The 12,735-nt window shown below is 43.8% G+C and overlaps 1 pseudogene; it reads left to right on the forward strand.

Moving 5' to 3' along the window:
* The first annotated feature begins 2,535 nt into the window (after positions 1–2,535).
* On the forward strand, positions 2,536–12,729 carry LOC120522211 (annotated as a pseudogene).
* Positions 12,730–12,735: the final 6 nt, after the last annotated feature.

Raw genomic sequence — 12,735 nt, forward strand, 5'->3', positions numbered from 1 at the left:
TAGGTGAGTACAGTTTGATTTCAGTTACTTTGTGGCTTTTACTGTCATCGGTGAATCCTGAGACGTGTCAGTCAGTTTGTATTTTGATCACACAATTCACAGCGGCTGTAGGAGTCCACATTGGAAATCCACTGACAATGGAAGGACATGCAGACTGTCCACTGGAGACATCATACCAGGAGCTGAACTGGAGTTTGAGTGCTGTGGGCTGACAAACCTAACGTCACGTGTGCTCTGAGTGCCAAATGGCTCCTCCATTACACATTTAGTCCTCTCTCTAGTCGTGAGTCAGCACAGGGCTGTAGATATGAGACACTCTGATCAAGGACTGGTCTGATGAGCTCGACTTGTGCTGATTTACCTCTTTCTACTTGGCCACTGCTCATCTGTCTCCTGGGATGGTGAGGTGGCTTCTCAGGGGTCTTCAGAGTCCATGAATATCTGAGCAGTTCAATTAGTGAAGGCCTTGAAGTGACTGAATAAACGTGAACTGGTCAGGAAATTCAAAATGGGAGATCAGGCCAGCCAGCCTGAATGTGAAGAGGAGACGATTTGAAAATGGTCAGCATTGAGCCAATGTGGCCCACCACGTTCAGTGAAGTCTTCTGTGTCTCCTATGTGTTGGTACTTCATGTGTGAATAGTGAAGGAAACAAAAAACAATAAAAAATAAACAGCTTTTAAAATTTATTTTATGATTTTGAATCTAAAATTCATTCATCTGTTTTCTGATTCCAATTAACGGTAGCAGAGAGTTGACACACGACAGTAGAAATCCATTTGTAAGGTGCCACACAGACAGAAGTATATACACTGACTGGGCTGGGCAGCAGTGGCCAACATAATAATAATAATAATAATAATAATAGCACATTTGATTTGTAACACACTTTTCTTGAACCAGAGTGCAATAAGGCATAGCAAGAAAAGAAGAATAAAAAGTATAAAGTAAGCAGTAAATAACAAAGTAAAAACCAATTTGTGACATCCAGTAATAAATCCAAACAAAGCAGGAGAGTCAATCAGAACTTCATTAGATTCTGTAAATCAAGTTCTCATCCTCCATGACTTGACGTTTCCTCCTGCAGGGACAAAGAGCCAGCAGAATGGAGGGTCTGACGAGGCCACAGATGTGACGAGAGGCTGTGCCGTGGACTTCTTTGTGTGTTAGGATGAGAGTTTTAAATGTGACGTGTTTGTGAGCAGAGAGCCAGTGCAGTGACGCCAGTACAGGGATGATGTGACGGTTCAGTGACGTATGGGTACAAGTCTGAGCAGCACAGTTTTGCACACACTGGAGCTTCTTAAGAGAATTTGCTGGTAGACCAAAGAGAAGAGCATTGCAATAATCTCAATGATGAAGGGCCTTAGATGAAGACATGAATACTCTTTCAGAAGTAGATAGTAACAGAAATATTCAGGGTCCTGCAATCTTGTGCTGATGAAACAAATACATTTTGGTAATGTTTTTAATGTGTGCATCAAACGTGAGCTGACTGTCATAAATAACTCCAAGGTCACAGACATTAATGGTAGGTGATAACAGAATTCTATCAACAGATGAACTCAAATGATTTATTTTTTGTACAGAAGAAGAAGGACCCATTAAAGATCCTCAGTCATTAAGCAATTTGATTGAAGGAACGTCTGCTGCACCCTTGACTTTGTTTCATGGAGTCAGTTTGTGAGGAGAGTAGTGGTGGAAGTTTACCCCAATATGGATTTGAGTGTCATCTGCGTAACAATGATCTCCTAAATCGTACATCTCTGTCATTTCCCCTAAAGGTTACATATAAATATGGTATCGTATGTAACGTATGTCACCTGAAAAGTCTTCACTTGTGACAATGTCCCTAGTCAACCTCAGAAGCAGACATATTGCTGTATATTTTGTGGCCACTAGGGGTGCCCCAGAGCTCTGAACAGCAGATACGACCACGTCAGACACCAACGGAGGATAACATAACATGTTTTATTACATGACAACACCTCACAACTCTTACTTTAAACAATACGTCATATAAGTGCTTTATTGTCTCCCTCTGCTCCTCCTTAGTGAGTGTCATCCTCTTCCTCCCAACTCTGACTCTCCAAGTGAAGGAGACGCTCTCTTGTATGTTGGACCCTGGTGTACTTCTGGTGTCATCACATTGCATTCTGAAGGCACTTTTGTCACATATGGGGGTCACATGATCAGGTACTGTAGGCTCTCTTATGAAAGTGCCCTCTGGTGGCAGACACAGACCCTGGCAGGATTGCCCTTCTGAACTACAAGTCATATGAACTGAGCCAGTGGATCACTGCCGTCTCTCATATTGTAGGCTGTATTGTCCTTGATATTTCCTCCAGTCCATCTGTTAAATTTCCACCACGTGTAGGACAAGAACCAAAAGCCATCCTGGGCAGGTGGCACAGCCTTTCATTGTGGCCTCCCAGCTGGACAAAGTATCAGCCTTCACCCCAGTTGTGACGCCACTCCATCCGGTATGACGTTCACAATATACAGTATATACAAATATTCATCTGAGGTGTCCTTCATCCATGGAGAGACTGGTGTTGTCAGTCCCACTTCTCTTCTCAAATGTTCACTTTGTTCTTCTCTTTATGTCTACAGTTGGATTCCTTCCTATTTGGTTCCTGCACAAGGAAATTGGTAAGAAAAGATTTTTCTTCTTTGTATTAAAATGCAAAATAAAACTGTTAAAGATTTAAATGGCAGGAGAGAGTTTAATAATTCAAGGGACACAATAAGAACGTGAAACATTAGTGCTAGAAATGACAAGTCCAAGTAGAGGCTCTTTGCTAAGAAACATTCTGGAGTCTAAGGATGCTTTCCTGATAATATTATTATGAATATGATTTGTATTTGATTCCATGTCTGAGAGTGAATCAGTATTTTATAAGAACTGTTTGAACGTTCTTAGCTCACACACACCCTGAGGTGCCCACTGTGCTGTCCTCTCGTATCTTATTTACGCCACTCAGTAAGGTGCCTTGTGTTTTCTTCTCATCTTCCTCTTTTATTTTAGTCCACTCTTCTTATCGTTGGTCCATCAGTTTGAGGGTCCTGGGGCTCAGACCCTACCTCAGTAGTACTGGACACAACACAAGAGTCCTCCTTATCCTTTGTTTGCTGTTGTTTTATTCTAAAGCTCCGTCTGCTCCACTCAGTCTGATTATTAAACATTTGGATTTCTGTCCTCACATTTGGATTCACCACATTATTGTAACTGTGAACCCCTAAGAGTGAGCAGGACCCCTGAAGTGGGCATCACATGTCACCTGATAGAAGTTCAGTCCTCCACTGTCACTCTGATGTCTCAGGTCACACAGCAGTTTGTTTCTGGTCACCGACACTCAGACAGTTGGCACTGAGGAGCCATTTGAACTGACAATGGAGAAGACAAATAGCAAGGCCATCAGTAGGAGACAAACTGGTCAAGACGAGGGTCTTCTGGCACGTGTCTTATTGTATTGCAGTCACACTAATTACACCTGCAGCGTTCATTTCTGTGTTTCTGTGGTCACGAGGACACGGTCAGAAGTCTCACTGTAGGACCTCCACTCCTAATAATCATAAATAATTCTGTTCCTTCTTCATCAGACGTCACGCAGATTCAAAGCCAAAGGCCAGTAGGCTGTTAATTCTGCAAATCCACTTTCAGTCTGTGCTTGGCACTCCAGCTATTGTCATGTCCATTGTTCTGCTGTCTATTATAAGGGGTCTTTATGAAGGGAAATTTGAAATGCAAAGATATTTTAAGACTTCAGAAGAGGAAAATGAAAGTAAATGAAAGTAGCGAGTGAGAACTGAAGAGATGATGTGTTAAGTTGACCCACCTGATTATTCACTCAGTAACGCAGCTCTCTTCTTCTGCAGAAAAGTCACAACGTGTCACCAATGCAGGTACAATATTTGAACTGGGGGTCACTGGGGGTCTTTCAAGTCTCACTCTTTATTGGACTCATTAAGTTTATTTCTTTTATTATTTTACAGAATGGAGGAGAATATGCAGCTCAGCAGGTACGGTTGATAAGCTGCTCATGAAATTCTCATTTTCTGTGTCTGTAGTCTTTGTGTCTTCATGTTAAACGTGTCACCTTCATGACCATGACAAGCAGCACCTTGTGAGCTCTGTGACTGTCCCCCAGGTCTCAGTTAATGGCGGAGGTCCCTCTGTGTGGGTGACATGGTGACACAGTGGTAGCGCTGCCATCTCCCAGTAAGGACACTGGGGTTCACATCCTGGGGGCTCCTTGTGTGGAGTTTACATGTTCTGCCTGTGACTGTGAGGGTCTCCTCCGTGTGCTCCAAAGACATGCAGGTTAGGTGGTCCGGTGACGCTCAGTTAGCCCTGATGTGTGTCTGAGTGTTTGCCCGCTGATAGACTGGCGTCCCATCCATGGGTTGTTCCTGCCTTGCCTTGATGCCTGCTGTGATCGGCTCCATCTGCCCCTCGACTCTGCCCTGGATAAGCAGGTTATGACAATGGATGGCTGCTTGTTCTGTGTGTTTAAAGGCAGACAAGCTGCTAGTTAAGGAACAGGAAGACCTCAGCCTCTACTGCCCCCTGCTGGTCTCTTTGAATATCGCTAGTTAATTTATTCTCACTGTGGTGGGCTGGCACCCTGCCCGGGGTTTGTTTCCTGCATTGTGCCCTGTGTTGGCTGGGATTGGCTCTAGCAGACCCCCGTGACCCTGTAGGTAGAATATAGTGGGTTGAATACTGGATGAATTTATTCTCATTAACTTCCCTAAATAATCCACTGTTATAAATTTCTGGATTCTCCTTGGCAGGCGGACATTTTTTGTGTTCCATGAACATCAGACAAGTCAGCAAAGACAGAACTAAAGACCTGACCTCGTGCAGACACATGTGTCTGGATAAATGACTTTCTTACCAAGCGGCTCCAAACTGTGAGGCTCGGCCCCCACTACTCCTCCATTCGCACACTGAACACCAGTACCCCACAAGGCTGTGTGCTGAGCCCCCTTCTGTACTGTCTCTACACCCACAACTGCATTCCAGCCCACAACAACAACCTCATCATCAAGTTTGCTGATGACACCACATTTCAAAGTGAGACGAGGCAGCTTACAGAGAGGAGTCCTGAAGTTGGCAGCCTGGTGTTCAAAGAACAATCTGGCTCTGAACACCAGGAAAACCAAGGAGATCATTTTTGAACTCAGGGAGCACAGCACCGACTTAGCCCCCCTTTACATCAATGATGAGTGTGTGGAGAGGGTCCATACCTTCCGGTTTCTCGGCGTCCTTTTCTCTAGTGACATCTCCAGGACAGACAACATCACAGCAGTCATCAAGAAGGCTCATCAGTGGTTACACTTCCTGAGGGTCCTCAAAAAGCACAACCTGGACTCCAACCTGCTACTGACCTTCTACCGCTTGTCCATCGAGAGCCTGCTGACATTTTGTATCACAGTATGGTATGGCAGCTGCACCATGGCAGACAGGGAGAGGCTTCAGAGAGTAGTAAAGGCAGCACAGAAGATCATCGGCTGCCCTCTCCCCTCCTTGATGGACATTTAGAATTAGAATTAGAATTAGAACAATCTAGACGAGAACAGGCCATTCAGCCCAACAAAGCTCGCCAGTCCTATCCACTTGCTTCCTCCAAGAAAACATCAAGTCGAGTTTTGAAAGTCCCTAACGTCTTACTGTCTACCACACTACTTGGTAGCTTATTCCAAGTGTCTATCGTTCTTTGTGTAAAGAAAAACTTCCTAATGTTTGTGCGAAATTTACCCTTAACAAGTTTCCAACTGTGTCCCCGTGTTCTTGATGAGCTCATTTTAAAATACAAGTCTCGATCCACTGTACTAATTCCCTTCATAATTTTAAACACTTCAATCATGTCACCTCTTAATCTTCTTTTGCTTAAACTGTAAAGGCTCAGCTCTTTTAATCTTTCCTCATAATTCAACCCCTGTAGACCTGGAATCAGCCTAGTCGCTCTTCTCTGGACCTTTTCTAGTGCTGCTATGTCCTTTTGTAGCCTGGAGACCAAAACTGCACACAGGACTCAAGATGAGGCCTCACCAGTGCATTATAAAGGTTGAGCAGAACCTCCTTGAACTTGTACTCCACACATCGGCTATATAACCTAACATTCTGTTAGCCTTCTTAATGGCTTCTGAACACTGTTTGGAAGTTGATAGCTCAGAGTCCACTACGACTCCTAAATCCTTCTCATAAGGTGTACTCTCGATTTTTCGACCGCCCATTGTGTATTCAAACCTAATATTTTTACTTCCTATGTGTAATACTTTACATTTACTGACATTAAATTTCATCTGCCACAAATCTGCCCAAGCCTGTATGCTATCCAAGTCCTTCTGTAATGATATAACGGATTCCAAATTATCTGCTAATCCACCTATCTTGGTATCATCTGCAAACTTAACCAGCTTGTTACTTATATTCCTATCTAAATCATTTATATATATTAAAAATAGCAGCGCCCTAGCACTGACCCCTGTGGAACACCACTCTTAACATCGGCCAGTTCTGATGAGGTTCCTCGCACCATCACCCTCTGCTTCCTGTGTCTGAGCCAATTCTGCACCCATCTAAAAACATCACCCTGAACTCCCACTTCTTTTAACTTGATGCCCAACCTCTCATGTGGCACCTTATCAAATGCTTTCTGAAAGTCCAGATAAATAATATCATAAGCTCCACTTTGATCGTATCCTTTTGTTGCCTCCTCATAGAATTCCAACATGTTAGTAAAACACGACCTCCCTCTTCTGAACCCATGCTGACTGTTCAGAATAACTCCTGTCCTTGTCATGTGTTGCTCAATCTTATCCTTAATAATTCCTTCCATTAATTTTCCTGTGATGCTTGTTAAGCTTACTGGCCTATAGTTGCTTGGATCTGCCCTGTCACCCTTTTTATATAATGGGATGATATTTGCCATTTTCCAGTCCTTTGGAATCTCTCCAGTGCACAGTGACTTCCTAAAAATATGTGTCAAGGGTTTATATATGTACTCACTAGCCTCCTTAAGAACACGAGGATAAATATTATCTGGGCCTGGTGATTTGTTTGATTTCATCTTATTTAATCTGAGCAGCACTTCTCCCTCTACAATTTCCAAATCCCTCAGTACCTCCTTAGTAGTCCCTGTTTACCTCTGGCAGGTTATCCACTTGCTCACTTGTAAACACCTCAGAAAAAATGTAAGTTTAGGGCATCTGCTATTTCATTGTCTGTATCTTTTAATTCCCTTTACTATTCCTGATGAACTTGACCTCCTCCTTAACTGTTCTTTTACTACTAAAATACTGAAAGAATCTCTTGGGGTCTTCTTTCGCCTTATCTGCTATATTCCTCTCCAACTGTCTTTTAGCCTCTCTGATATCCTTCTTAATGGTTGCCCTCATGTTCTCATACGCTCTACGGTTCTCTTTGCAGTCATTAGTCTTATATGCCTTATACAGCAGTTTTTTCCTTTGCAACTTCTTTTTTAAATCTTTATTAATCCATCGTGGAGTTTTTTAGTTTCCTATTACTTCCAAATTTAGGTATGTATCTGTCCTGCATTACATGTTTTTAAACCTGTTCCACTGCTCCTCGACTGTCTCCACATTTAAAAGCTTATCCCAGTCTATCCTACTTAGACTTTGTCGCATCTGCTCAAAATTAGCCCTACTAAAGTTCAACTTAACAATTTTAGTCTTTGCATCTGTACTCTTACAAAATACTGAGAATTGTATTACATTATGGTCACTTGACCCTAGTGGTTCAATCACCTCTACACCCTCAATTCTATCCTGATTATTACAGAATACTAAATCCAGATAGGCTTCACCCCTTGTTGGTGCTTTAACATGCTGTGTTAAAAAACAGTCGCTGATTACTTCTAAAAACTCCTGCTCTTGTGCTCCTCCATCTGTAAGGTTATCCCAGTTAATATTTGGATAATTAAAGTCCCCCATGACTATAATATCCCCTGTAAACTTGCCTTTTGATATTACTAAAAGATGTGTGTTGAAATTACTGTCTGAATTGGGTGGTCTATAACACACTCCTAAAATGAGACCTTTTCCCTAATATTTTCCAGGTGAAGCCACATGTCCTCACTAAGATGGGGCTCATCATCCAACTGAAGATGACTTACATTTAATTCCTGTTTGGCATAAACAGCAACCCCACCTCCTTTTCTGTTCTGTCTATCCTTCCTAAAAATGTGTATCCCTCTATGTTACACTCATCCCCATCTTTGTTATTTAGCCAGGTTTCCGTTATTGCTATAATATCATAATTGTGCTCTGCTACATACAACTCCAACTCACTTACCTTATTTTTGATACTTCTAGCATTAAGGCAAGCTATTTTTAATGTGTTAATCCTTCTATCTTTACGTGTTTGCTTAAAATTTACATTACTATGCATTTTTATTTCTACACCATTGTTTGTTCTTCCATGTATAGATCTAAATCTGGCCTGTCCTAAACTCCCTGCCCCCCCATTCCCTAGTTTAAACAATCCTCGACTAGCCTACACATACGCCTCCCCAATACATTGGTGCCCCCGGTTCAGATGTAACCCGTCAGGCGGAACAGGTCCCATCTGTTCCAAAAGGAGTCCCAATGCCCCATAAACCTATACCCTTCTACCCTGCACCAAGATTTGAGCCACGTTAAGCCTTCTAATCTCCTCAATCTTACCTGGACTGGCGCGTGGCACAGGCAGAACTTCGGAGAAGACTACCTTGTCAGTTCTGCTCCTCAGCTTGGTACCTAACTCTTTGAATTTGGATCGCAGAACTGACAGACTACCCTTATGTATGTCATTTGTTCCAACGTGGACAATGACAACTGGATCCACCCGCTCTGGCCAAGAGCCTATCCACCCTTCCAGGAGGTCTCCCACCTGTGCTCCCGGAAGGCAACACACCGCAGACTCTCTCTCTCTGGAGCACACCTGCGCTTCAATCCCCTAATGATTGAGTCCCCAACTATCACTACCTCTCTTTTTGGGAACTGGTTTTGAGGTGGCCCGTTGGGGCTCCTCAACCCTGCCTACCACCTCAGAATTATCAGAGTCACCGTCCAGCTCCGCCAGGACATGATAACGGTTAGACACTTCTAATTCTGGGGTTGATGCCCCCGGACAGTGTGCACCCTTTACCTTACGCCTTGCGACCGTGACCCACCTATTCCTACCTGTCTGGTCTGGAATCTCCTCCGCGCCACCTTAGGGGTGCACACTATCTCTAAAGGACACCTGGGCCAAGTCCGCCAATTCTCTATTACAACGCAGGTCAGCCAACTCCTCCTCCAGTTCAGCGACCCTGAGCTCGAGGTGCTGGATCAGCTGGCATCTCTTGCAGATGTAGCCCTCATAGACAACTGGCTCTTCCAAACCATCATCTAAAAGTCCAACATCCAACAGGACTTGCATTGCACTGGCCTCATTATTAAAATTTGATTTGGGATTACTAAGCTGCCTTAACTATATATTTTTTTTTTTTCTTAAAATTAAATTTCTTCTTCTTTCAGCTGCTCCTTAACTTAAATGGTAACACTAAGATCTGCTACAGATATTTTACACCTTTTCCCCCTTAAGCTCCTGTACTGTTCTCCCTCTCAGCTGCCTGCTTTTGCCTTTCTATGAGGTTAACTTTACTTTTCTCTGTCTCTTCTAGCTTTGCGCTCTTCTTACTTATAAGCTCTTCACTCGCACTGTTTGTATTAATGACACCTAACGCTGTCGCCCACTTAACTGTTCTGCCTCTGGACGCTAAGGACTGTTTAATCTAAAATAAACAAATAAATAAAACTTTACTACCTTATTTGCTCCTACTGCTCCTTGTGCCTGATTGCCATCTTAACGCTGACCTGCGCACTACTGAGTTTCCACCTTTTACTGCTTTGAAGTCAGCCGCGGCCTTTTTTTCTTTTCCTTTAAACTAAGGAATCGCTGTTACGACGACGCGGTTATTTATTTACAAATGCCGATATCAGTTACTGCTGCTTTCTACCCTGCCTCGATGCTAATTCAAATACAGATAACAAGAACAAGTACAAATAACTTTTCCAAGCGCACCTCCAAACACCCAGCTACTTTTGTGGGCGAAAAAAAAGCAAAAAAAAAAAAACCCTTCTAAAGGGAAAAAAAGCTTTAAAATTCCCACACGGTTCCTTAGAGGCAACCAAAACCCAAGTTTTTAAGAGCAAAATGTATTTTTTTAATGTAAATCTCACACCACAGAACAAACCAACACTCTCAACAGACTCTAGCGTTTGCAAAGCACACGTCAGCACAAAGCACACGTGACTCCACCTTACACCTCAGCAGAGCCAAAAACTTCATCAAGGACAACTGCCACCCTGGCTCTGATCTGTTTGACCTGCTGCCCTCAGGGAGGCGCTACAGAAGAATCACAACAAGGACAAACTGAGTCAAGAACGTTTTTTTCCCAAAAGCCATAACGATTATAAACTCACACGTGCACTGATTACACAGTCGAACCCCCAACCCCTGGACTTCCTTTTGTCCATCAACTGCACAACATCCAATATCTAACTGGTACTGATAATAATATCTGTATACTGTACAATATCATTACTCTCAGGGTCCAACATCCACTACTCACTGCACATGATCATCATAACTGTGCAATATTTAAATGATGTGCAATAACCCAATAGTGCAATAGTTATTATTCTTCCATATGTATATAATGTCACAGAACTTTTTTGCAACTTTTTTGCACTATTTGTTTATTTACTTGTGTTCTACATATACAGTAAGTCTGCACAGGATGAGCTGCTTTTAATGTCATTGTACAGCACATGTGTATAGTGACAATAAAAGGCATTCGATTCTATTCTATCTCCTCAGATGTCTTCCTCGGTACAAAGGATGCTCGTTTGTCTTGTAGACTTTATTCTCAGCAGGTCATTTTGATTTGGTGGTCTCGTACCGATTAGCACTGCGTGTCATTGTCACTAATCCTGCTACTTAAAGACTCCATGATGTCCCTTCTGTCACTTAGGACCCTCTTGTGTTTCAGTGCAGACCCTTTCTCAGGCCCACATTTCCAGCATGTCGATGTTGAAGTATTTGTGAGATGACAACACTGAGGACACACTTGAGGTTTTCACTCCCAACGTTAGGTCTTTTTAAAGTAAACTGAGTGCTGCTGAGTCCTCACAGGGCCCGCTGTCCATTCTCAGCCCCTCAGTGTCCAGTCCTGTCCCCTCTTTAGTGCCACTTTGTGTTCTGTCCTGCTGTCACTATCAGTGTTGTCACCTTGTATCTCCTCTCGTCCCCCCTCTCCTTATTAAAGCCCCCCATCACCTGTACTGACCGGTCACATGGTGTCCCTGCTGACTGATGACTTGTAACACTTCATCCTCATCACTGACAGACGGCCATCTTGTGTTGTTAGATTCAGTGTCATAAATTCAGTGCCCCCCGTTGTCACCTTCTGACAAGGAACTGAGAAACATAAAATGGGGGGTCCACTAAATAAAAGGCCACAAACGCAGAGTAAGGACGAGAAAAGTGACAGAGTCACCGACAGAGCAGCGCAAAATGAATCAAAGTGGACAGGAATGACAGGAACAGGAGGACAACAGGCCAGGGGGGACATGAGACCCTCAGGTTTGTGACGACAAGTCTGAGAGCTGCTGGTGAGTCTGTGAACGAGTGCCAGGCCTCACTGGTGGTCTTCTTGTTTGTGTCTTTAACAAATCCTCGCTGTGTGATTCGTCTTTTATTAAAATGTTCACAGCGTGGTGATCAGGCTCTTTAGGGTTAAATGAAGATAAAATGGAGGAGGTCAGAGGTGCGACTACACAGGGGGTGGGGCGAGCAGTGACACAAAGAGACACACGAGGGGCTTGGTGGGCTGAGAACTGAACACGTGCTGTTTGACGTCTTTGTCTTTTTTAATGTTCAGGTCCTTCAAGGAGTGTAAATGTGTTGTTGTCTTCCTCAAGTCCCCTGATTTCCTGACGTCTTCCTCTTTTCTTCTTTCTTCTCCTCAGCTGATGTCACTTTTGACCCTGAGACTGCATATACACGGCTCATTGTGTCTGAAGACGGGAAAGAAGTGAGACACACAGACACATGGCAGAGAGTGACGGACAATCCAAAGAGGTTTGACCGCAGCCCTGATGTTCTGGCCAGAGAAGGATTCACGTCAGGAGACACTACTGGGAGGTGGAGGTCGGGGGGAAGACTGCGTGGACTTTAGGAGTCGCCAGAGAGTCGGTCAACAGGAAGGGGGAGATTACAGTGACCCCATATGATGGATACTGGACTGTGTGGCTGAGGAATGAGAACGAGTACATAGCTGTCACTGACCGTCCTCTCCCCCTCCCCCTGAGAATGAAGCCCCTGACAGTGGGGGTCTTTCTGGACTATGATGAAGGTCAGGTCTCCTTTTTCAATGCCCAGTCCCGCTCTCACCTCTACACCTTCACAGACTCCTTCACTGAGCCCCTCTATCCGTACTTCAGTCCTTGTGATAATTACGGTGGTAAAAACGCGGCCCCTCTGATCATCTGCCCCCTGCGCACACACTGACCCCTCTGTATTAATGTCGTCTGTCCATCTCTGAGCAGCACAAAGCCAATGGAGACTTTCAGAAGAAATCTGAGACCCTGAATATTGAGACCACCGTCCATTTTGTAACTCACTTATCTAATTCAGGGTCACAGGGGGCTGTCAATGTGGGGGGCAACACGGATAAGAAC

Source organism: Polypterus senegalus, unplaced genomic scaffold (assembly GCF_016835505.1).
Source record: "Polypterus senegalus isolate Bchr_013 unplaced genomic scaffold, ASM1683550v1 scaffold_2714, whole genome shotgun sequence".
In the NCBI taxonomy this organism is placed as follows: Eukaryota; Metazoa; Chordata; class Cladistia; order Polypteriformes; family Polypteridae; genus Polypterus; species Polypterus senegalus.